This window comes from Somniosus microcephalus, chromosome 7 (assembly GCF_052327205.1).
Source record: "Somniosus microcephalus isolate GS21.2 chromosome 7, FLI_Smic_1.0, whole genome shotgun sequence".
NCBI lineage: Eukaryota > Metazoa > Chordata > Chondrichthyes > Squaliformes > Somniosidae > Somniosus > Somniosus microcephalus.
Genome location: NC_140993.1, coordinates 231,199,443 through 231,221,956, shown reverse-complemented (window position 1 = coordinate 231,221,956; position 22,514 = coordinate 231,199,443).

Here is a 22,514-nt window from a genome sequence, read left to right as displayed (position 1 = left end):
CGTTTTCCTTGTTGCTTCCAGCACTTTTTTCAGTCTCTCGTCATGCTCAGTTCTCGTGGTTCCCCATACTATGATGTCATCCATTGATGTATCAACTCCCTCCAGGTGCTCATAGATCATATGGATAGTCTTGTGATACACTTCAGGAGCTGAGGCAATGCCAAATGGTAACCTTAGGAATCTGTATCTGCCAAATGGAGTGTTGAACGTGCACAGTCTTGAACTTGCTTCGTCCAGCTTCATCTGCCAAAATCCTGAGGACGCATCTAACTTGCTGAAGTATTTTGCATTTGCAAACTGTGTCATGATTTCCTCACGTGTAGGAAGCTTGAAGTGCTCTCTCTTTATTGCTCTGTTTAGATCTCTTGGATCCAGGCAAATTCTGAGCTTTCCATTCTTTTTGTCCACTACGCCGAGGGAACTCACCCACTCAGTTGGCTCATCTATCTTCTGAATCACGTTCAGGCTTTCCATCCTGTCCAACTCTGCCTTCAGTTGCTTTTGAAGAGCAAACGGAACTTTTCTGCATGGATGTATGACCGGTGTCATACTTTTATCTACTCTGATTGTGTGTTCTCCTGGAATGCAGCCTAGACCCTTAAATAGGTCTTTGTACTCTTTCATGAGTTCATCATAGACTGTCTCTCCTTCGCTTTCCACAACGAGGACTCTCTTTACCAGGTTCAGTCTCTCACAGGCTTTTAACCCTAGTATGGCTTGCACATCCTTTGGCACCACGATTAATGCTAGCGTGTGCTCTCTGTCCTTGTGTGTTACTTTGACAATGCATTTTCCTTTCACTGGTATATCAGTACCTGAGTATCCGGTCACTTTCACTTGTATTCCATGTAACTTTGGTCTGGGTCTAATTCTCTTAAAATCGGTCTCTGATATCACATTAACTTGTGCTCCAGTATCCAATTTAAATGGAATGTGTATGTCATTCACTTTTAGTGTCAGCATCCAGTCTCTTTCTTTTTTGTTTTCAGACACAACAGCTGCATTGAATTCCTCTATCTCGCTTTCATCTACAGTATGGACCTTGCTTTGTTGCGCTTGGTTCTTACAGCAACGGGCATAATGGTTGTTTTTGTTGCATCTATTGCATGTTTTACCATATGCTGGACACTTTCTTGGTGGATGCTGTGTACCGCATCGACTACACGACTTCCGATTGTCTCTTTCATTTTCGTTTGCTGGCCACGTCTCTTTTTTCACATTGGCGCTCTCTTTGTTAAACGGTTTGTATCCGTTCTTTCTCACTGCATCCACGTTGCAGCTACTGTTACTGAACAGCTCCTTTGCCTGCAACTTCACAGTCTCTGTAGCCCTACACAAAGCTATGGCTTTTCCCAGGTCTAGATCTTGCTCTCTTAGCAGCCTTTCCCTTAGACCATTATCTGGAATACCACACACCAGTCTGTCTTTTATCAGCGAGTCTGTGAGTCCCCCAAATTCACATGATTTGCTCCGGTTTCTCAGTTCAGTCACATACTGATCAATAGTCTCGCCGATTTTCTGTACACATGTGAAAAATTTGTGCCTCTCAAAGGTCACGTTGCGTTTAGGTATGCAGTAGGCCTCAAACTGTTCCATTATTTTATCGAGCTTCATTTGTCTCCATCAACATCAAATGTGAAGTTATTATACACCTCGAGCGCTTCATCACCCACGACATGTAAAAACAGTGATGATTTCTTTTTATTACTTTCATCGTCAGCTCCGGTTGCTGATAAATACAACCCTACACGTTGTTTGAATCTCCTCCAATTTTCAGCCACATTACCTGTCAATTGAAGCGTCGCCGGTGGGTGTAAACCTTCCATTCTTTCACTTCGTTAGCTATTCTCTAATGGTAAGCAACGATGTTTTCTTCTGGCTTGCTAATATGTGGAGAGCTGATTTCGCTTACTTGCCACAACTGCTTTCACTGTCCCATCGAGTTACTAACTTCAGATTTTTTCTCTTTCAGCCACTTCTGACATCATGTTTTGTTTTCTTTTTGTGTTCAATAAAGACTCATTTCTGAAAGAGAATGTTGTTTAATCTAAAGTCTTGTTCAAGACTTTCTACAGCTTTTTACAGAACACACTATGCTGTGATGCATCTAGAATGAAACTGAAAGTAAAACTCCTCTGGACTGCTTGTCTCTCACATGACCTCTGCTGGTCAGGCACAAGTAATCAAAAACACAGACAAATATGCTGTAAGGCATAAGTAATCAAACACAGGCAAATATCATCACTATTTGCTGATATCATTACAGTTTGCTGCATGCTGCACAACTTTGCCATGCACTGAATATGAAGGAGGTTGAGCACAAGGCCCATTCACAGCCATAACCAGAGCAGAACACTGAAAATAACCAAGAGGATGTTGCCACTCCTTTGCAGATAGGAAGAGTAGTGCACAGCAATCTCACAGAGGAGGACTTCACCCAAATGGCTGAGTTGCTCATTTAACTAACCCTCCAGTCCACATTTACATTGTGCAGTGGCTCTATACACCGGCACCAACATTGTCCTCTGTAATACCTCAGCTACCATAGATGCCCAATCTTTACCGTATTCTGCAGCAGCAGAAGAAAACTCACTGGATAAACTTCAAATAAAGCGCAACCAATTTATTTCCCTGTAAGTGATGTGTGTATCCGTGCTTGGTGTTTTGTACTCTGCTGCTTACCCTTGGTGACATTGGTATTCCTCTTCTAGGTGCTTGACTGGTGGAAGGAGTAAGTGAGGTGTCTGGCAACTGGATGTTGTAATGTATTATCACATGGTTTGTCACATGGTTTGGTATGAGCATGCTCAGTTCGCTCTGGCCTAGTGAAGCAAGCACATTGACTAGCAACTGGTTCCTCCGCCCTTCATTTGTTCTACCCACATATATTACATTTTTGGCAACGAGAATAGGATCCCAAAGCCATTTTTAGGGATCATGGAAGGACACCTTTGTGTGGAAAAGTTTAAGGTACACAGGGAATGTGCCGAGTCATTGTTCGACGGGATCGGGACAATCATAGCTGCGCCTACGGGATTCATTGGAAGCCTCAGCATGTATGACCAAGCTCGCGAACCATTCAGTTCTTATATTGAGCGGATGAAGATGCTTTTTAAGGCCAATAACATTATTGAGACCGAAGGCACAGATGAGAATGTTCAAGCTCAAAATAAAGTAATTCGTGAAAATAAGAAAGCAATTTTTCTAACAGAGATCGAGCCAGATTCTATGGAACAATGACAAACATACTCGCACCAGGGAAAGTGAAGGATGCATCGTTTAAAGACATTGGGCCAGAAATTCGCGGCCAAAGGCGTGAGTGCGCTCAGGGTACTCACGCATCTGGCCGTTGGAAATGCTGGCGTTCAGCATGAACAGCGCATGCGGGGAACGCCGGCATTTCCAGACCTCGAGCGCGTGCGACTGCACAGGCAGCGCTTGCACAGTGAACTTCGTAGATTTCATTCATGAAATCCGTGAGGGTAAGTCCTCAGAAGTTACACTTGAAAAAAGCAAGTGTAAAGTGGTTCATTGGCTGCGGAGGAAGAAACATTTTATCGGGGAGCTTCTGAAATGCAATATTTTTGTTTGGGAAAGGGAGGGAAGTTATTTTAAGAAATTTGAAGTAAGTTTTAAAGTTAAAATTTTTTTTTTTTAAAAAGGGTTTTCAGAACGGTAGGTAGAAGGAGCAATTGTGGCTGTGTGAATGGAATGTGAGAATGAGTTATGTATTTATGTCCACATATATTCCTTTACGTGTATGTATGTATGTTTTATATTCCTTTACTAATGTGTATGAATGTATGTTTTTAAGTATGATTTTCAAATAAGTTACTTTCTCTGAAAGTCATAATTAAATAATACATTCATACACATAAGTAAAGGAATATATACATAACACGCAAGGGGATATATACAGACATACATACTTTCAGAAGCTCCACGATAAGAAATATCTTCCTCCGCAGCCTCTGGAGCAACTGTACCCATGCTTTTTTCATGTGTAAGTTGTAAGGACTTGACCTCACTGAAAGCAGTAATGAAAGCGGCGAATTATACTGCGCACGCGCTGCCTGTGCAGTCGCACGCGTTCTGCCTCTGAACCCCTTCGTTCAGAGGACAGGAAATGCCGGTTTTCCCCAAAAGCACTGTGCATGCTGAAAACCGGCATTTCATCCGGCCAGATGCGTAAGTACCCCAACCGTACTTGCGCAGTTGGAAGGGAATTACTGGGCCAACATTTTACATGTCAATAAAATGAAAAATTTAACAATTGCACGACTTGCCCCCTCGCATCTGCGACTGAGGGTCCAAGGAGGTGCATTGCGCAAGAGGTCATCATCGTACGTATCCTCACACTGTTCCCTTTGGGGAACTGTATGAAGTGGTGAAAGGATTTATGGCCGTGATTAACGCTCATTCCGTGACCGTAACCATCTTTGAACCAACCATTAGGGTGGTTAGTCCTATGGCGGGAGGGTTTTACGGGCTCCCACAACCCATCTGAGGGGGGGGCCACCAACACCCACGGACGCAAGTATCCCGCTGGATGTCCACCCAGAATTTAAAGTTGGAACTCCGACTCCACTTGCCGGGACTGTCTGGAGTGGGGTTCAAAACCCTACTCCTTCTGGCCCAGCGGCGGGGATGCTTACTGCTACGCAAAAGGCCCACTCCGCACAAAAGGTGACACCCATACGTTTCCTGCGCCTTTTCCCTCCACGTGACTGGAGCCCTATGCTGCCATTTCACGTTGCTAATCGGATTGGGCCTTTGTCATAGCGGTCGGATCCCCGCCGCTGGGCCAGATCAGGGTAGGGTTTCGAACACCGCTCCAGACAGTCCCGGCAAGTGGAGTCGGAGCTCCGGCTCTAAATTCTGGGTTGACATCCAGTGGGATATTTGCGTCCGTGGGTGTGGGTGGCCCCCCCCTCCTTGTATAGCTTGTGGGAGCCCGTAAAACCCTCCCGCCATAGGACTAACCGCCCTAATGGCTGGTTCAAAGATGGTTACGGTCACGGAATGAGCGTTAATCACGGCCATAAATCCTTCCACCACTTCATACAGTTCCCCAAAGGGAACAGTGTGAAGACACGTATGACGACGACATTGCTAAATAAATAAATGGAATTTAAAAAATTCTTTTAGGGCTTTTAAAAGTCTTTAAATTGCTTTAATTCTCTTTAAAACTACTTCAGATTACTCAAAATAATGTAAACATTTTAAAAAGTTTATAAAAGTTACCAAAATCTTCAAAAAACTTCCAAAAACCTATTTAAACTGCTGCTTTGCATGTAAAAATGATTAGCAGCTTGACAGAAACATTGGGGGCGTGTCCAGTGAAACGGAGACCTCACGGGGCGTGTCTCACTTACACTGCACGCTCCTGGCTTCGCGCTGGCTGCACTCCTGGGCGGCGTGACGTCATACGCTGCCCGGGATTCTTCTTTTTCATTCACCAAGTCCAGGCGTCCCTGGAGCTGATCGTCAGTAGCGCGGGGTAAGTGTAAATACGGGGCTTGCACGCGCTGCAAGCCCCGTTCTGGAATTTCTGGGCCATTGTCGAGAAACTGAAGGACCATTTCAACCCAAAGCCATTAGAAATAGCAGAGAGCTATAAGCTTGGTACCAGAATAAAAACAAAGTGAAACCAACAGTGAGTACATTGTACTGTAGTTCTTAAGAACTTGTCTTTGCATTGTAACTTCGGCACATTTTTGGATTGTGCGTTGTGAGATAAGTTTGTGTGTGGACTGGTGGATGAGCGCACACAGTCCAAGTTACTGAACACTCTGAACTTAACGTTTGACATAGCATGCAAAATTGCCCTATCTATGGAGATGGTGTCTAAGAATGCTAGGGAGCTCCGTCCAACAAAAGTGACTAGTGCAACTGAGGTCTACATTCACAAAGCCAACGCCAAACCTAAAGCTGTGAGACTGGGCATGTCGGTGAGAGCAGTTCAGTGAATTGTTTTCGCTGCAATGGAAATCACTCACCACAGTCCTACCAGTACAGAAATGTGGAGTGTTTTCACTGCCTGAAGCAAGGCCATATTTCAAAAGCTTGCAGAGCTAGATCGAAAGCAGGAAGTAAGAACCATTCTAGTGGCAATGCAAAGCAGTGACAACAAAAGGGAGGAGTTCACAATATTGAAGTGAACACACCTGATGTTGAAGAACTAGACATCTACAGTGTCAATGCCACTAGCGGCAATGCTAGCAGTCGTGAGAAAGACATCCGTACAAAACCTTTGATCAGTGACTGATATACATATTGATATTGACACAGCAGCTGACTGCTCTATCATGAGTAAGAACACATGTGAGAGTAAGTTTAATCAAATACCATTTACAAAGAGTACCGTAGAGTTAAAAACCTACTCCGGAGAAATCCTAGAGACATGTGGACAAATGGAATGTACAGTTCAACACAATGGCCAGTCAGTAAAGCTGCCTATTATTGTAGCGAGCTACAACAATAGGCCAACCCTCATGGGCAAAGACTGGTTGAGAAAGTTAAAATTTGATGGAAAAACATCTTCAGTATAGATGCTTCAAAGAAGAGACTCAACACAATGCTGAATAAGTATAAAAGCATGTTCACAGACAGTTATGAGGGCATCACTGGGTATGACGTGCATATCCGCAGCAAGTTGAACGCAAAGCCTGTCTATTGTAAGGTAAGACCAGTCCCTTATCCGTTGAAAAGTCAGGTGGAGGAAGAGCTAATTAAACTGAGAGAGACCGGAGTGTGAGTAAAAACTGATGAAAGTGAATGGGCTACCCTGATTGTGGTAGTGCCCAAAGCAGAGAAAACTGTACGCTTGTGCGGTGACTACAAAGTTACTATCAACCAAGCAGTTGACGATGAGCAGTACCTGTCTTGTTTTGCACACTTTGTACAAAAATAATAAATTGCAGGACAACGGAGTATTACATTTTAAACTCTTTAACGAAGCATCAGGTCTGTTCTTACTCACAGCAGTATAGCACCGTGTGGCCAAGATGGAGTCAGGACCCTGGGTCCTCCTAAACAATAGCAGTCTTTACAGATGCCTGCAGGCCAATGACAACTCAGCATGCGATCACATGTGAATATAATAGGTATTCCTTACAGATGGCTGCGAGCCAATGACAATTCAATATGCAAATGTTACATCCCCTTTCTTTTAAAAGAAAACTGTTATGCATTACTTTTGAACCTTTCTTCTACATAATGTTCTCAGTAGCATCAACATATAAGTAAACTCAACATTTAACTAGCACTGAAAACGTCTCAACGCTTCAATAACAATGTACAGTTTTTTTTAGGGCAGTGATCCGCCTACACCCTTTGACAGGTCACAAGTCAAGGATAACTCTAGGCTTGACCTCTCGCCCCGACCTTGTGTGGTATGGAACTGAGCATGCTCCTGAATCGGTCAACAGTTCAGGTTCAGGTTCAGGTAAGTATGATGTGTTTTGTGTATTGCTCTGTTCATCACACTCTGTTGAACTGATCCTCTCATTGGAATGACGGTGTTGTTCCTTGGTGTTCAGGAGGTGCCTGCGATTGTGGCGGTACACCTGTCCTTCTGGGGTGTGGACGTGATACGATCGCTCAGTGTCAGTTGGCTGGATGACGACTGCTGGCTTCCAGTAGTCATGCTCCTGGATTCTGATGGATTCTCCATTGTGCAGCGGCGGCAGTAGTCCAACTGACCTGTCATAGTATCTCTTTTGGTGTTGCTGTCTCTGTACACGTTTTGCATGCACTTGCTTGCAGCTGACGACCTCTGGCTGCAGCTGCTGGTTGATGCTTGGAAGGATTGAGCGAAGTCTGTGGCTCATCAACAGCTGTGCTGGTGACTTGAAGTTGTCAACCGGAGTGTTGCGGTACTCAAGGAGACTGATGTAGGGGTCTCTTTTGTCTGCTTTGGCTTTGACCATGAGTGTTTTTGCAATCTGGGCAGTTTTTTCAGCAAGGCCATTAATTTGAGGGTAATGTGGGCTTGATGTGACATGTGTGAAATCCCATGCTTTTGCAAACGCCTCAAACTCTTTTGATTTGTATTGGGGGCCATTGTCTGAGACTAAAGTCTCTACCATGCCATGCCTGGCAAAGGCTGCCTTTAACTTGTGGATCACAGCTGCAGATGTGGTGCTGTGAAGCTTGTCCAATTCAAAAAATCTGCTGTAGTAATCAACAGTCACTATGTAGTCCTCGTTGTTCCATGTGAACAGATCCGTTGCCGTGACCTGCCAGGGCCTGTCTGGGATATGGTGAGGTATCATGGGCTCTTTGACATTTGATGGGTGGCGTTCTAGACAAAGGGAACATTTTCTGACAATATCCTCAATGTGTTTGCACATTCCGGGCCAAAACTTAATGTCACATGCTCTTTGTTTGCATTTTTCCATGCCCATGTGTCCAGCATGAATTTTTGTCAACATCTCTTCTCTGAGACTGGTAGGAATTATGATTTTCTCCCCTTTGAAGATGATTCCGTTGATTTGTGACAGTTCGTCTCTGTGGTTCCAGAATTCAGATATGCTCTGAGGGCATTTCCTCCTTTACTCAGGCCATCCTTCATGTATGACTTTGCTCAGCAGTGTGAGTTGTGCATCTTTCTCTGTTCCTGCTCGGATGTCCTTCAGTTTTGAGTCACTCACAGGTAAGCTGTTGTACACCATGTGCACCTGCACATCCATACCTTCACTGAGGCTGCTGTCCTGGTAGCTAAGAGACTTTCTGGAGAGCGTGTCTGCGACAGGAATGTCTTTGCCTGGACGGTGAATGACTGTGAAGTCATACTTCTGTAGCTGAAGGATCATTCTCTGTAGCCTTGGTGGGGCTGCGGCTAGTGGTTTCCTCATGGTTGACTCGAGGGACTTGTGGTCGGATTCCACAATGGCTTGTCGACCATAGATGTACTGGTGGAAACGCTTACATCCGAACAGAATTGCATATAGCTCTTTCTCGATTTGAGCATAGTTGATTTCACTGTCTGAGAGAGATCTGGAAGCGTAGCCGATGGGCTTTCCTTCTTGCAGTAATACTGCGCCTAGTCCGTACTTTTGACGCGTCCACTTGTAGTCTGAGCTCTTTGTTGTGGTCGAAGTAGGCAAGAACTGGTCCTGGTTCTCTGGTGATTAGGTCTTTCATTTTCTGAAATGCTGTGTCATGTTGTTTGTCCCACAGGAACTCATTGGATTGTTTGAGCAACTGACGCATGGGTGCGTTGATTTCGGAGAGGCTCCGGGCAAACTTGGCTAAGTAGTTAACCATGCCTAGTACTGTCTCTAGCTCTGCGCGGTTCTTCGGTGGCTCCATCTTCTTGATGGCGGAGATTTTCTCTGGATCCGGCTTAATGCCATCAGTTGAGAGGCGATGCCCGAAATAACCGATCTCAGTGGATCCGATTATGCTTTTCTCGGGGTTGAGCCGGATACCTTTCTCCCGTGATCTTTGTAGCATCGCACGGAGATTCCTGTCATGTTCCTCTCTATTCCTGCCATGGATGAGGATGTCGTCTACGATTGTGACTACTCCGTCGAGGCCTTCATAGGTTTCTTCGATCTTCCACTGGAATTCATCCTGAGCTGAGATAAGACCAAAGGGTAAACGCAGAAAGCGGTAGTGTCCAAATGGTGTGTTGAACGTTGTTAGCTTAGATGACTCTTCCGTGAGCTTGATAGTCCAGTATCCTGATCGTGCGTCCATTACACTGAAGTAACGTGCTCCCACTAGCTTGGGTGTGATGTCATCTAGCATTGGTAGAGGGTAGTGAGGGCGTTTGATAGCCTTATTCAAATCTCTGGGGTCGAGACAGTCTCTGAGATTGCCTGTACGTGGTTTCTCAACCACTACTAACGTGTTGACTCACTCTGTCGGTTCTGTTTCCCGGACGATGATTTCTGTATTCTCCATGTTCTGCAGCTCCTCCTTCAAGTGACTATGTAGAGCAAGGGGTATCCTTCTCGGTGAGCAAACCACAGGGGTTGTTGCTGGGTCAAGGTGAATAGTGCATTCACCTGGGAATAGTCCGATTCCTTTGAAAACGTCAGCAAACTCCTCCATGACTGTCTGCTTCTCGACTGGTGCTGTCAATGATAGCACTAGCTTGACGAGCTCCATGTCTAAACATGCCTTTAGACCTAGCACTGGAGGTGCTCGAGTGTCAATTATGTAAAAGTCCAACATCATGTCGCTTTCTTTGTACTTGCATTTCATCATGCATGTGCCTTTTACAATGAGCTGCTCACCCCCATAGCCGGTCAGTCTGCATGAAGTGGGCTGTAGCTCACACTCATCCTTCAAGCTGTGATACTCACTCAGTGGAATTACATTAACCTGAGCTCCAGTGTCTAGTTTAAACCTAAGCTCTGTGCCCTGTTTTCCTATATCAATATCGGCAAAGGCTTGCTCAGTCTCTGAAATCTGTTTTTTCTGTGACACAGAATCAATAAACAGTTCCTCTGCATTTGGCTCTCTATCTGGCATTTGGCTGTCACTCACTGTGTGTACTGTTATTCCAAAAACAGTCCTGCAAAGTTTAGCAAAGTGGTTCCATTTACCACATTTAGTACAATGCCTTCCTTTGGCAGGGCAGTACTCCTTTTCTCCATGCCAGTTGTTTCCACAATATCCACAGTTTTTGAAGCGTTTTATGTCGGTGTTGCCCATTTTAGAACTCTCTGTTCTTTCTGTTATGAAGCACGCTCTCTGGGCGGTGTTCATTGGTGTGTGTCTATTAACTGCATGCACTGTCTGTTCACGCAAACTGCTCGTGGCGCCGGTTATGGTTTTCAAATGTGCTTGGGCTATCTCGTGCAATCTAGCTATGTCCATAGCTTTGTCCAGCGTTAGCCCGGACCCAACATTCAAAAGTTTCTCTCTCACTTTAGCTGAATGTATTCCAAACACGATGCGGTCTCTGACCATCTCATCTTTATCTGCATATGCACAGTCATTTACCAGCAGTTTTAACTCAGTCACAAACTGTTCAAATGACTCACTAGCTCCTTGTACTTTCTGCTGAAACTTGTACCTAGCGAATATCGTATTTGTCTTGGGCATCACATATGATTCAAAATGGTCAAAATAACTTTTCAGTACCTTTGCTTCATCCGCGGTGTGTTAAAAATGTCCCTCCCTTTTTCTTCGATCCACAGGAGTAGGTAGCTGCATCTTTCTTCCTCCCCTTTGCTTTTCAGTGGACCCGAAAACATCAACTCCACGTGTTGCTTGAACTTGCGCCATTCTCCAGGTAAGTTCAAAGATTCCCAATTCATTCTGGGTAAGGGAGCTCCAACGATGTCCATTTCAAATCCCTGTTCTGACACCATGTCTTGTTTTGCACACTTTGTACAAAAATAATAAATTGCAGGACAACGGAGTATTACAGTTTAAATGCTTTTATGAAGCATCAGGTCTGTTCTTACTCACAGCATTGCAGCACCGTGTGGCCAAGATGGAGTCAGGACCCTGGGTCCTCCTAAACAATAGCAGTCCTTACAGATGCCTGCAGGCCAATGACAACTCAGCATGTGATCACATGTGAATATAATAGGTATTCCTTACAGATGCCTGCGAGCCAATGACAATTCAATATGCAAATGTTGCAGTACCCATTACCTACATTGCAAGATTTGTACGCAGCACTCTCTGGGTCAAAGGTTTTCTCCAAGCTTGACCTGTTGCCATTTATGCTGAGTTGAATTTTGACAAAGAGAGTCAACAGTATCTCACTATCAACACACACAAGGGACTGTACTCATATACCAAGATGCCATATGGTGTAAAGCCCTCCCCCAAAATCTTCCAGGCTACGATGGATAAGATTTTGCAAGAAATTCTGAATTGCTTATGCAATCAAGATGATGTGATTGCAATTGTATTACATTAAGTTGTGTAATAAAAAAAGCAGATATTTAGGTTCTCCGTTTTACTTTGATCAATAAAATGATTTTTCGTGGCTTCTTTTGGTTGGTTGTAAATGACTGTTGGACTACAAACTTCTTAGAAATCTGACAACATTGATTGCAGCTATGCTGTGGTTTGGGGAATTGGGAAATAAAAAAGAGACAATGGGACAGAAGGAAAATGAATGAGCCATTGTCGTCAGCCCCGCCACAAACTCCATACGCTTACCACCGATTCCAACCCCTGCCTGGCCACTGTTTCAGGTTGAATCAGCTTGTTCACAACCTCGATGTCCTGTTTGACCCTGAACTGAGCTTCCAACCCCATATCCTCTCCATCATCAAGAATGCCTACATCCACCTCTGTAAAATCACCCGTCACTGCCCCACTAACTCCTGCGAATCACCAACAAGTTGCTGCCCGATTTAAGAACATAAGAATTAGGAGCAGAAGTAGGCCATATGGCCCCTCGAGCCTGCTCCGCCATTTAGTAAGGTCATGGCTGATCTTCAACCTCAACTCCACTTTCCTGCCCATATCTCTTAATTCCTTTGGAGTCCAAAAATCTATTGATCTCAGCCTTGAATATACTCAATAACTGAGCATCCACAGCACTTTGGGGCAGAGAATGCCAAAGATTCACAACCCTCTGATTGAAGAAATGTCTCTTCCTCTCAGTCTTAAAAGGCTGGCCCCTTATCCTGAGACTATGGCCCCTAGTTCTAGACTCTCCATCCAGGGGAAACAATCTCTCAGCATCTACCTTGTCAAGCCCCCTCAGAATCTTATATGTTTCAATGAGATCACCTCTCATTCTTCTAAACTCCAGAGAGTATAGGCCCAATCTACTCAATCTCTTCTCATAGGACAACCCTCTCATTGCAAAGGTCAAGCTAATGAACCTTCGTGGCACCACCTCTAAGGCAAGTATACCCTTCCTTAAATAAAGAGACCAAAACTATGCACAGTACTCCAGGTGTGGTCTCGCTAGAGCCCTATATAATTGCAGCAAGACTCCCTTACTCTTGTACTCCAACCCTCTAGCAATAAAGGCCAACATGTCATTTGCCTTCCTAACTGCTTGCTGTACCTGCATGCTAACTCTCTGTGTTTCTTGTACGAGGAAACCCAAATCTCCCTGAACACCAACATTTAATAGTTTCTCACCATTTAAAAAATATTCTGTTTTTCTATTCTTCCTACCAAAGTGAATAACCTCACATTTCCCCACATTATACTCCATCTGCCACCTTTTTGCCCATGCACTTAACCTGTCTATATCTCTTTGCAGGCTCTTGCGTCCTCCTCACATCTTACTTTTCCACCTAGCTTTGTATCGTCAGCAAACTTGGATACATTGCACTCGGACCCTTCATCTAAGTCATTAATATAAATTGTAGATAGCTGAGGCCCAAGAACTGATCCATGCGGCACACCACTAGTTATAGCCGTACAATCTGAAAATGACCCGTTTATCCCTACTCTCTGTTTTCTGTCAGTTAGCCAACCCTTTATCCATGTTAATACATTACCCCCAACCCCATGTGCCCTTATCTTGCTTAACAACCTTTTATATGGTACCTTACCGAATGCCTTTTGGAAATCCAAATATAGTACATCCACTGGTTCCTCTTTATCTACCCTGCTGGTTACATCCTCAAAAATCTTTAATAAATTTGTCAAACACGATTTACTTTTCATAAAACCATGTTGACTCTGCCTAATCATATTATGACTTTCCAAGTACCTTGTTACCACTTCCTTAATATTGGATTCCAGCATTTTCCCAATGACTGATGTCAGGCTAACTGGCCTGCAGTTCCCGGTTTTCTCTTTTCCTCCTTTCTTGAATAGCTGGGTTACATTCGTTACCTTCCAATCACTGGGACCTTTCCTGAATCTAGGGAATTATTGAATGTCACAACTATCCCTGCCACCACCCCTTTTAAAACCTATGATGTAGGCCATCAGGTCCAAGGGATATCTCGGCTTCACTCCATTTCGCAAAAACTGTGTCTCGCCCACGATTCTTGTGAAATTGCTGCAGAGTAATTGCCCATTAAACTCACCACAGCAAGTTAAGTCTAGTAATTTACAGTGTAATCACCCTTTTAACACCGTGATAATTGATAATGATTGCCATTCAACTTCTACTGCCAGAAAGTGAACAATTAAAAGTGTGGAGTCTCATTCCTTCAGGTTCTGAATTGTTGTTGGAGATTTTAAAAAAGTCAAATTTTTAATTTTACATTTTCGTTCTTACTTTTCCTTTCTGTCTCTTTTTTTCTCTCTCTTAATCCAATCTTTCTTTCCCTTTCTGTACATTGTATTCACCCACTTTAATTCCCCTCCTTCTCAGTCCTTCATCTGTTTATTTTTCAATCCTTTAATCTGATTGGTTAAGGTGATACACTGTTTGACCCATTATTCACCAAGGTCCCAGATGCCCTGTTGCCCTTGCTGTGCTGTTATCAGCTCGCACTTCCAGCAACTTTGTGGGCAAAAATATGTTAAACCTAAACATGCACGAACAAGTCTAACTAACGGGGCACACCACGAGATTCCCCACTCCAGCAAAATCTGGCCCACTAAGATTAAGTAGATTACTGAAAAAGTTGAAGTAATAAGGACACCTGGATTTTTGCCATTATGCTTATTTGAGACTAATAAAGTGTACAAAACTCGACAATGGTTTTAAAAGCTGCAATAAACCTCATTAAATTGGCTTCATCAGATGAAATATAGGCCAGATCTGCTGGAAATTAAGCTATTGTCACATTTGATTCTTTGCTTAGCCTCAGCAGGATCTTGTTTTTTAATCCCTGCTGAGCGACTGAGTCTCGCTGTACTGTTGATAGTAAGTCCTTTACCCTTTCAGGAAAGAAGCATCGGCTTTCTTTGTGGATGAGGAGGATATTGTGTTCGTAAATAACGTGCTGGTTGCACAGAGAATGGGTAACATAGAATAAAAGCTGGAGCTGTAATAAAATGGGACTGCTCCAAATGCACAATGGAATCTGAAAATACGCAATAGGTCTGTCAGCACCTGAAAATAACATAAAACAATAGATTAAAGTTTCAGCATGGCACTCAGGGTTTTGATGAAGGATCTATCCCCAAAAGGTTCACCTGTCTTTTGATTTTTCATTAGCTGACAAACTAGTTGGGGCCAATTCTTCTGCGAGTAGCGTATTCTCAGGGCACAATCCACAAGTAATGGGGTAAAGGCCAATGATGCTCAGTCTCTGTCCCATTTTCATTGTCCTTAACATGTCTCTGGTATTTACTGGGCTTCCCCTGAAGGGGTCGAATGCCTATCCTTGCAATAGGCAGTGGCCAGGGGTAGTCATTTAAATGAAGCTGGAGGAACATCTCTGACCTCCTGCCATATTTTCCTGTTGATTTGCTAGCTGAGTGCCCAGCACAAGTAGTCCTAAGGCCCTGTGCCCAGCCCCTTTCCAGTCAGAAAATTGGAGCGGGTGAACAGTGGCCCTGAAGATAAGTCCTTTTTTGTTATTTACAGGGATGTTGGGCCGTAGCTTGGCTGGAAGCCTTGTGGCTGTTGTTTCTGGACAGCAGACAGAAGGCCCCAACCACAGCAGCCATTGCTGCTGCTGCAGGCTTCTCAGGTGCTAGGCCCTGCCAGGGAGTGAGCTTGTAGCAGGGTACATCTGGGTCATTAAATGACCTGAACTCAGAAATATAGAGCGGTTCTGATCACTCAAGTGGAGCACACTTAAGATGCACTCTGTCTGCCTAGCACACACACACTTTGACTGTATTCGCCAATATCTAAACATTTCCTGTTAAGTGACTTTTTGGGTTTGAATGTTGCCTGCACCTTTCAGAATAAAAGGGTGGTATCCAGGTGCATAATAACTAAATGTGCTGAAAGGTTTTGTGTCCTGCTGCCATAATTGTGAAGTGAAGAGGTGCTTTTTGTTTGTTCCTTTTCTTTTATTCCGACAGTCACTGCCTGCCACAATATGATGCGCTTTGAGAAATGAAATGGCATGAAAAGCAGCTATACTTTATTTCTTCTCTCTTTCTTCCTCCTGTCCTAATATTGTTGACTGATTCTAGGGTATAATTCCATAGGTCCTGGTGACCCTCTCTAAGTATACCTCCCTCATGCCAATATTGGCTGTGAATATCAACAGGTTATTTGATCACGGGGAGGGTTGAGCCAAGCCTGATCTGTCTTCTGATGGCTACACAAGTACACTATCTAGCACAGGCCACTGGATAATGGTCATATGAAAGAAAGGACTTGCATTTATAAACCCTTTTCATGACCTCAGTTGTAGGTTCATGGTGGGTAAAGATCTATCCGATCCCTGGTTGTTTAAAGGGAAGGTGATTAAATGGCTTTGGACCCAGCCCGTTACACTAGGTCTTAAGCGCAAGTGAAACTGCTGTATTTAAAGGGGAACTGCCTTCATTAAAAAGATGTTTGGCAAACCATTTGTTTGGTGAGGGAGCCATCCATCATTTTCACCATGATGATGGCAGGCACTAGTTACATCATGATTTGTTTCAATTTAGTTACATCATATCTTCATAAAAAAATGAAAAGTGTTTTGTCAAATACATTTCTTGAAATAGTACCTCTTTAATGGAAATTTGGATAGCAATAAATGCATATACAATTAAATGCAAGTGTAATACATCTCTTAGTCTATATTGTAGGAGCTGTGATAATTGAAAATGTTTAAATTGTTTTATTCTAGGTTACCACCTTTTCCCTAAACTTGCAACAACACTCCCACCTCCCCTACCACGACTACTTAGAAAACTTTTTACTCCACACACAGCACTGAGACCACATTAATTAAAGTCACAAATTACCTCTATGTGGCTATGACCATGGCTCTATGTCTGTCCTCATCCTCCTTAACCTCTGTGCACTCTCCATTGCTATTGACAATTCTATCCTTCTGCAATATGTCTTCTTTGCAGTTCACTTTAGTGATGATGCTCTCACCCGGTTCTGCTCACACTTCTTTTAACGTGGCACTGTATCACTTGTAACAGTTTCTCCGCCTTTTCTCGCAAGTTCACATCCTGTGTGCCGCAAGGGTCCTCCTTGGTTCCCATCTCATCATCAGCTGCATGCTATCCCTTGACAAGATTATCCGGAGCCATGGAGCCAGCTTCCACATGTACACTGATGACACCCAGCTCTATCTCTCTGCCTCCTCCATTCATCGAAATTCTATCTGACATCAAGATCCAGATGAGATGAAATTTCTTTCAGCTTAATGTTGGCAAAGTCAAAGCTATCACTTTGTATTTAGTGAGAACATACATATTTCTGCTTCCCCAGCTGTCGCCTCAGGCTGAGTTATGAGGTATGAACCTGGCCTTACCGCTTGATTTGAGTTCAGCTTTCTCGACCGCATTCACTCTCTTATCCAAACCCAACTTCCTCCCTCAAATCCACTCAATTTTCAAGGCCACTTTCTTCCACTTCTGCCACATTATCTGTCTTCATCCCTCCCTCCCTCCTTTGCCACCAAACCCAACTGATTTCCTAGACAGCCTTCCTGTAGTTATACCTCCACAATTTTCAATTAATGCTTCAACTTGTGACCTCCCCGACAATGAATGTTGCTCTCCCACTAGCCTGATCCCCTTCAACCTCTAATACAAAAGCAAAATACTGCGGATGCTGGAAATCTGAAACAAAAACAGAAAATGCTGTAAATACGCAGCAGGTCAGGCAGCATCTGTCGAGAGAGAAACAGAGTTAACGTTTCAGGTCGATGACCCTTCATCAGAACCCCCTAATTCCCTTCAAACTCTGCTGGCTTCCTGTGCCCCAATGAGTTGCCTTCAACAGTTTTTCAAATTCCTCCATGAGCTTGCACCACTCTACCTTTCTCTGCCTATGTCCCTTAGCACCCTCTCTGCTTCTCTAACACCAGGCTTCTCTTTAACCACCTGTCCCCTACAATCCAACATTGATGGCTGCTCATTCAACCACTACACCATTTCTATTCGACCTTTGACTAGAACTAGGATGCAAGCAACTCCCAACAGCAGATAAACTTATCAATGCTCATTTGCAAACGTGAAATCAAGCCATAGCCTTCTTTAACAGTTTTACCTACACTATGCAGAATGTATAACAATTGCTGCTATTTGGACTTGTAGGCCACAATTTTCCCTACGTCGGCGGGTCCATGGTGGGCAACGTTAGTGGCGAGTCTCAACCCCACTGTTCGCTCCATCCCGGCCTCTGACATGACTTTCCCGAGATTGGGCTTGTTAAGCCCATCCAGCGAGTTTCCTGGCCAGTTGAAGAAAGATGGTCTGATTACGTCATTTGATGACGCATCACCTGTTCCCTTTTGGAGGGAGTCACAGCATGCAGGGAGGCCCTCTTCCCTTCCCATGAGCAGAAGAGACCTCCCCAGGAGACCAAAGTAGCCTGGTTGCACATTGCACAGGAGGGCACAAGCAGTGGTGTCATCAGGGGGACCAGGCTGCAGTGGCACAACTCTTTCAATGATCTCAGTAGATCATGAAACATTACTGCAAAGCCACAATCAACCTCATCCTGCTGTGCCACTCATCACATCCCCATCACTCTGCCTTCCTTACCTGACTCCTGCAAATCCTTACTCACACCAACTTACCTTTCACCTCCACCCATCCCTCTCTATCTACATTATCACTTCCCCATCTCACTAGCCACCCCTCATACTCACCCTCATCATAGCCCAATCATACCAACTAACAACACACAAGGGTAGGCACCTGTATGTTTTAACCAATGTTCATGTGAAGTTTCTGTGAATGTGCTGTCAAACATTGAAATCTTCATTTCCAATGCTTTGCGTTCTTGGACAGATTTTTGTGCACCTTTGGAAGTGGCTTAGTGAGTTGCAGTGAATGGTGAGACATAACGGTAACCCCCTCAATGTTGATAAGTGTGAAAGGAATGGCTTGGACATTGTAGGGATGCTTTATGGTGTTGGTGCGGGGTGGTGCCAATCTGGCGCATCATGTGGCAGCCAGGGTGTGCAGCATTAAGTGAAGTAAATCCGGCAATGGTGAGCCCATCCCTCGCTTCCCGGGCAGCAATGTGGTCGGGTGCTGATGTCCTCTGTCCTGTGCAGCATCAGTTGACTGGAGAAGGTTGGTGTTGTTGTTAGTGCTGGTAGTGTGCTTGGTGATGCTGGTATTGGGGATGATTGTGGTGGGATTCTGAGGACCAAAATGAGAGAGTATAAAGTGCACCCATGCTGATGAAATAAATGGCAGGTGAAGTAGAGATGACAGAAGCGATCTGTCAATGGTAGGAGAGGTAATGAGGTCAGACTGGATGGAGACTTGTGTAAAGACTTGCAGCATGGTGAATCTGTAGTGGAAATGCAGTTTAGAGATGCTAGTGCTTAATGGAGGATATCTGAATCAACTGGGAGCTTTGATATTTGAAGCTGTCAGCTCACCAACCTCCCACCTCAGCTTCATAACAAGGTCAAGGCACAGTGGGAAACCCATGGGAGACCTGTGAAAGTTAAACAGCTGTGAATAAAAGCATTGTTAAGCATCTGTAAACAAGCCACTAATGATTTGAATTGGGTCCCCCGCCGCTGCCTGTCAGGTCTGCTCAGCGCTGGCAGACCCGACATCGGGAAATGCAGGTGTGTGCGTTTTGACAGTGGGGTCCCGATGCACTGTCAATCATTTTAAATTTCACAGCTGAGTCGCCACCCATCCCGTGTGCTGAGCACTGGCAAAATCGCGGCTGTATACTGAGTGTGTGTCTGAATCCCCATTGAAAGGACTTTTTTCTTTTTTTATCAATGTGATTATAACATTTCAATTCCAGATTTGTGAATCTACATTTTAGACTCCCTAACCTTGCATCCAAACCTGATATCTGAATTTTATAATGTTTTTTCTTGGTAGTCTCTTTCATCTATATTTGTACAGCAATGGTAACAAAGGTTAAAATGGATGCTGGTCTGTTTAAAATGACATTTGCCAGCTGCGTCTCTGAGATGCTATAAGTAAATTCCCTTTGATTTGTGTTTAAGTTGGTTTGTGGATTGCTAATTAATGTTATTGACTACAATGCAAATAGCCTTCATCTTTGTTAGATTGATTCAGGACATTTTATGTTAATTATTTCTAAGTCCTGTCAATTGTATTTGTCAGCAGTAATCATTATTTTATTCTATGTGGAAGTCTGAGCTTTTGAATTGCTTGTCAATAACATCATGTGATATTTTGACAGCATTAAGGTATATTTTAGGACCTGTATATTAATTGCTTTAAATACAGAACTGCTGGATGTCAAACTAGCTGTGCAAACAAAACACCTTTTCGAGTTGTGTTTTAGAATTGCTCATATTGTTAAGCTTGATTGTGAAGCCAACTTCAAAGCAAAATATGTTTTTTTTGGACGGTTTTGTTGTGTAAAAAGGAGTAAAATGGCAGAGTGTTGATTACTGCCATTACCATGCCCCAAAAATGCTCACCAGAATTCTTCTTTGTTAATCTAGCCAGTCACCATTACTGCCTGCCACCAGCCCACTTTGATACATGGAAATGGGGTTGTGTGGGCATGGGCAAGATCCTCATGTAATTGCCCCCTTATTCATGCCACTCAGCTGACCACAGGAAACACCACTGCTATGTGAGTGCTAACATGAGCAGCACAACGGCGTACCTGAGGCAGGTAAAGCACTGAGGAAGCCATCTTTGCCGATATATCTGAAACATTGTGAAACTTTGCCTGGCCATCACTTTTTGCTGTTTGGTGCTCTGGACCTTCTCTGAACTGGAGAATTAGATTTCCCAATGGGAATCTTTTTTTTCCAATGTTATGAAGTGGGAAAGGATGTGGAAACGAAGGAGGCTGGTGTAATGATCAGTAACCTGTCATTCTAGAATGGTACACTAGGTGGAGCTGTAGAGCTGTATGTATATAAGACTAGGCTACCCGCAAGGCAGTAGTCAAGATGGATGCTGTAGAAGTCGACATGTCATGAATAAAGTGACTAGCTAGAAGCTAGCTGTTCATAATGAAAACGACTAGTTATTAATGAACATAACATGGTACCAGGATTGGTAAAATCTGCTGAATATTGTGAAACACGACATGGAGAATTTGAAGCCACCGGAGGGTTGAAACTCACAGGGAATGTCGACTGCAATTGGCGGACTTTCAAACAACAATTCGAACTCTACATTGCTGCCACCGGATTCGGTACGATGCCAGATGCAAGGAAAATAGCTTTGCTGCTCACGGTTGCAGGCCCACAGGCGATAGAGGTATTTAATACATTTGTATTTGATCCTGAGGAGAACAGAGAAAAATTGGACGATGTGCTAAAGAAATTTGATGCACATTGTTCTCCCAAAAAGAATGAAACCTATGAGAGATACGTGTTCTGTTCACGGACACAGCAGCAAAATGAGACTTTTGATAACTTTATGACCGATCTGAAACTGAAAGCACAGACATGTAATTTCTCTGAACTGAAATCATCCATGATTCGTGCCCAGATTGTGTTTGGTATTCATGATAAAAAGGCCAGGGGATGTCTGTTGAGAGAAACCGAACTATCATTGGAAAATGCTGTAAAAATATGCCAAGCCAGTAAGCTAGCTCAAAAGCACACAAAGACTTTCAGTGAAATCAATAATGATGCGATTGTAGTAAGTGATAGTGCTGCTGTCGGTGCTGTGTCCTACAAGGGGAAGAAACGTGGGCAGAACAGAAATGAAAAGCAATCGGAGGATGACATTTTTAATTGTAAACGCTGTGGTTACAAACACCAGTCACGACAATGCCCAGCATTTGGAAAAATGTGCACAAAATGTCATGGAAAGAATCACTTTGCCAAACAATGCTTTTCAAAAGTAAAAACTAAGAAAGGACAACGAGTTAATGTGATTGAGGACACTGATTTAAGTGAGACATTTTCTGTAGGAATGGTGTCATGTGACAATATCAAAAAGGATACAGAATATGTGCAGCCCTCAGGAATGGACAATGCTGAACATAAAGTTAATGCAGTAAAAGAGGACAAATGGATAATGCCACTGCAGGTAAATGGAGCATTAGTTACATTGAAACTAGACACTGGGGCAAAAGCAAACTTAATCAGTATGGGTGACATTAAAAACATGAAAGAAAAGCCCAAAATACAGAAAAAGTCAGTACTACTGAAGAACTATAATGGACAGAAAATAGATAGCTTAGGTGTATGCAGACTTAAAGTGACAGTCAAAGACAAAGTGCATCATCTCATGTTTTCTGTTGTGGCTGAAGGACTTGATTCAATACTAGGTGACAAAGCTTGTGAGGACTTAGAACTGGTCAAGAGAGTCTACCGTATAAACTGTGCCATAAGCAGACCAGATGACTCAATGGATTCTGTAGTGAGTATTTTTCCAGGATGTGTTCAAAGGATTTGGAGTTCTACCATTCACTTAATAGATCCAGCTAAAGGAAAATGCTCAGCCAGTGGTACATGTTCCACTGAGAGTTCCAGCACCCCTGCGTGACCGGCTCAAGAAAGAACTGGACAGAATGACCACACTAGGAGTCATCAGGAAAGTCAAAGAGCCAACAGACTGGGTTAACT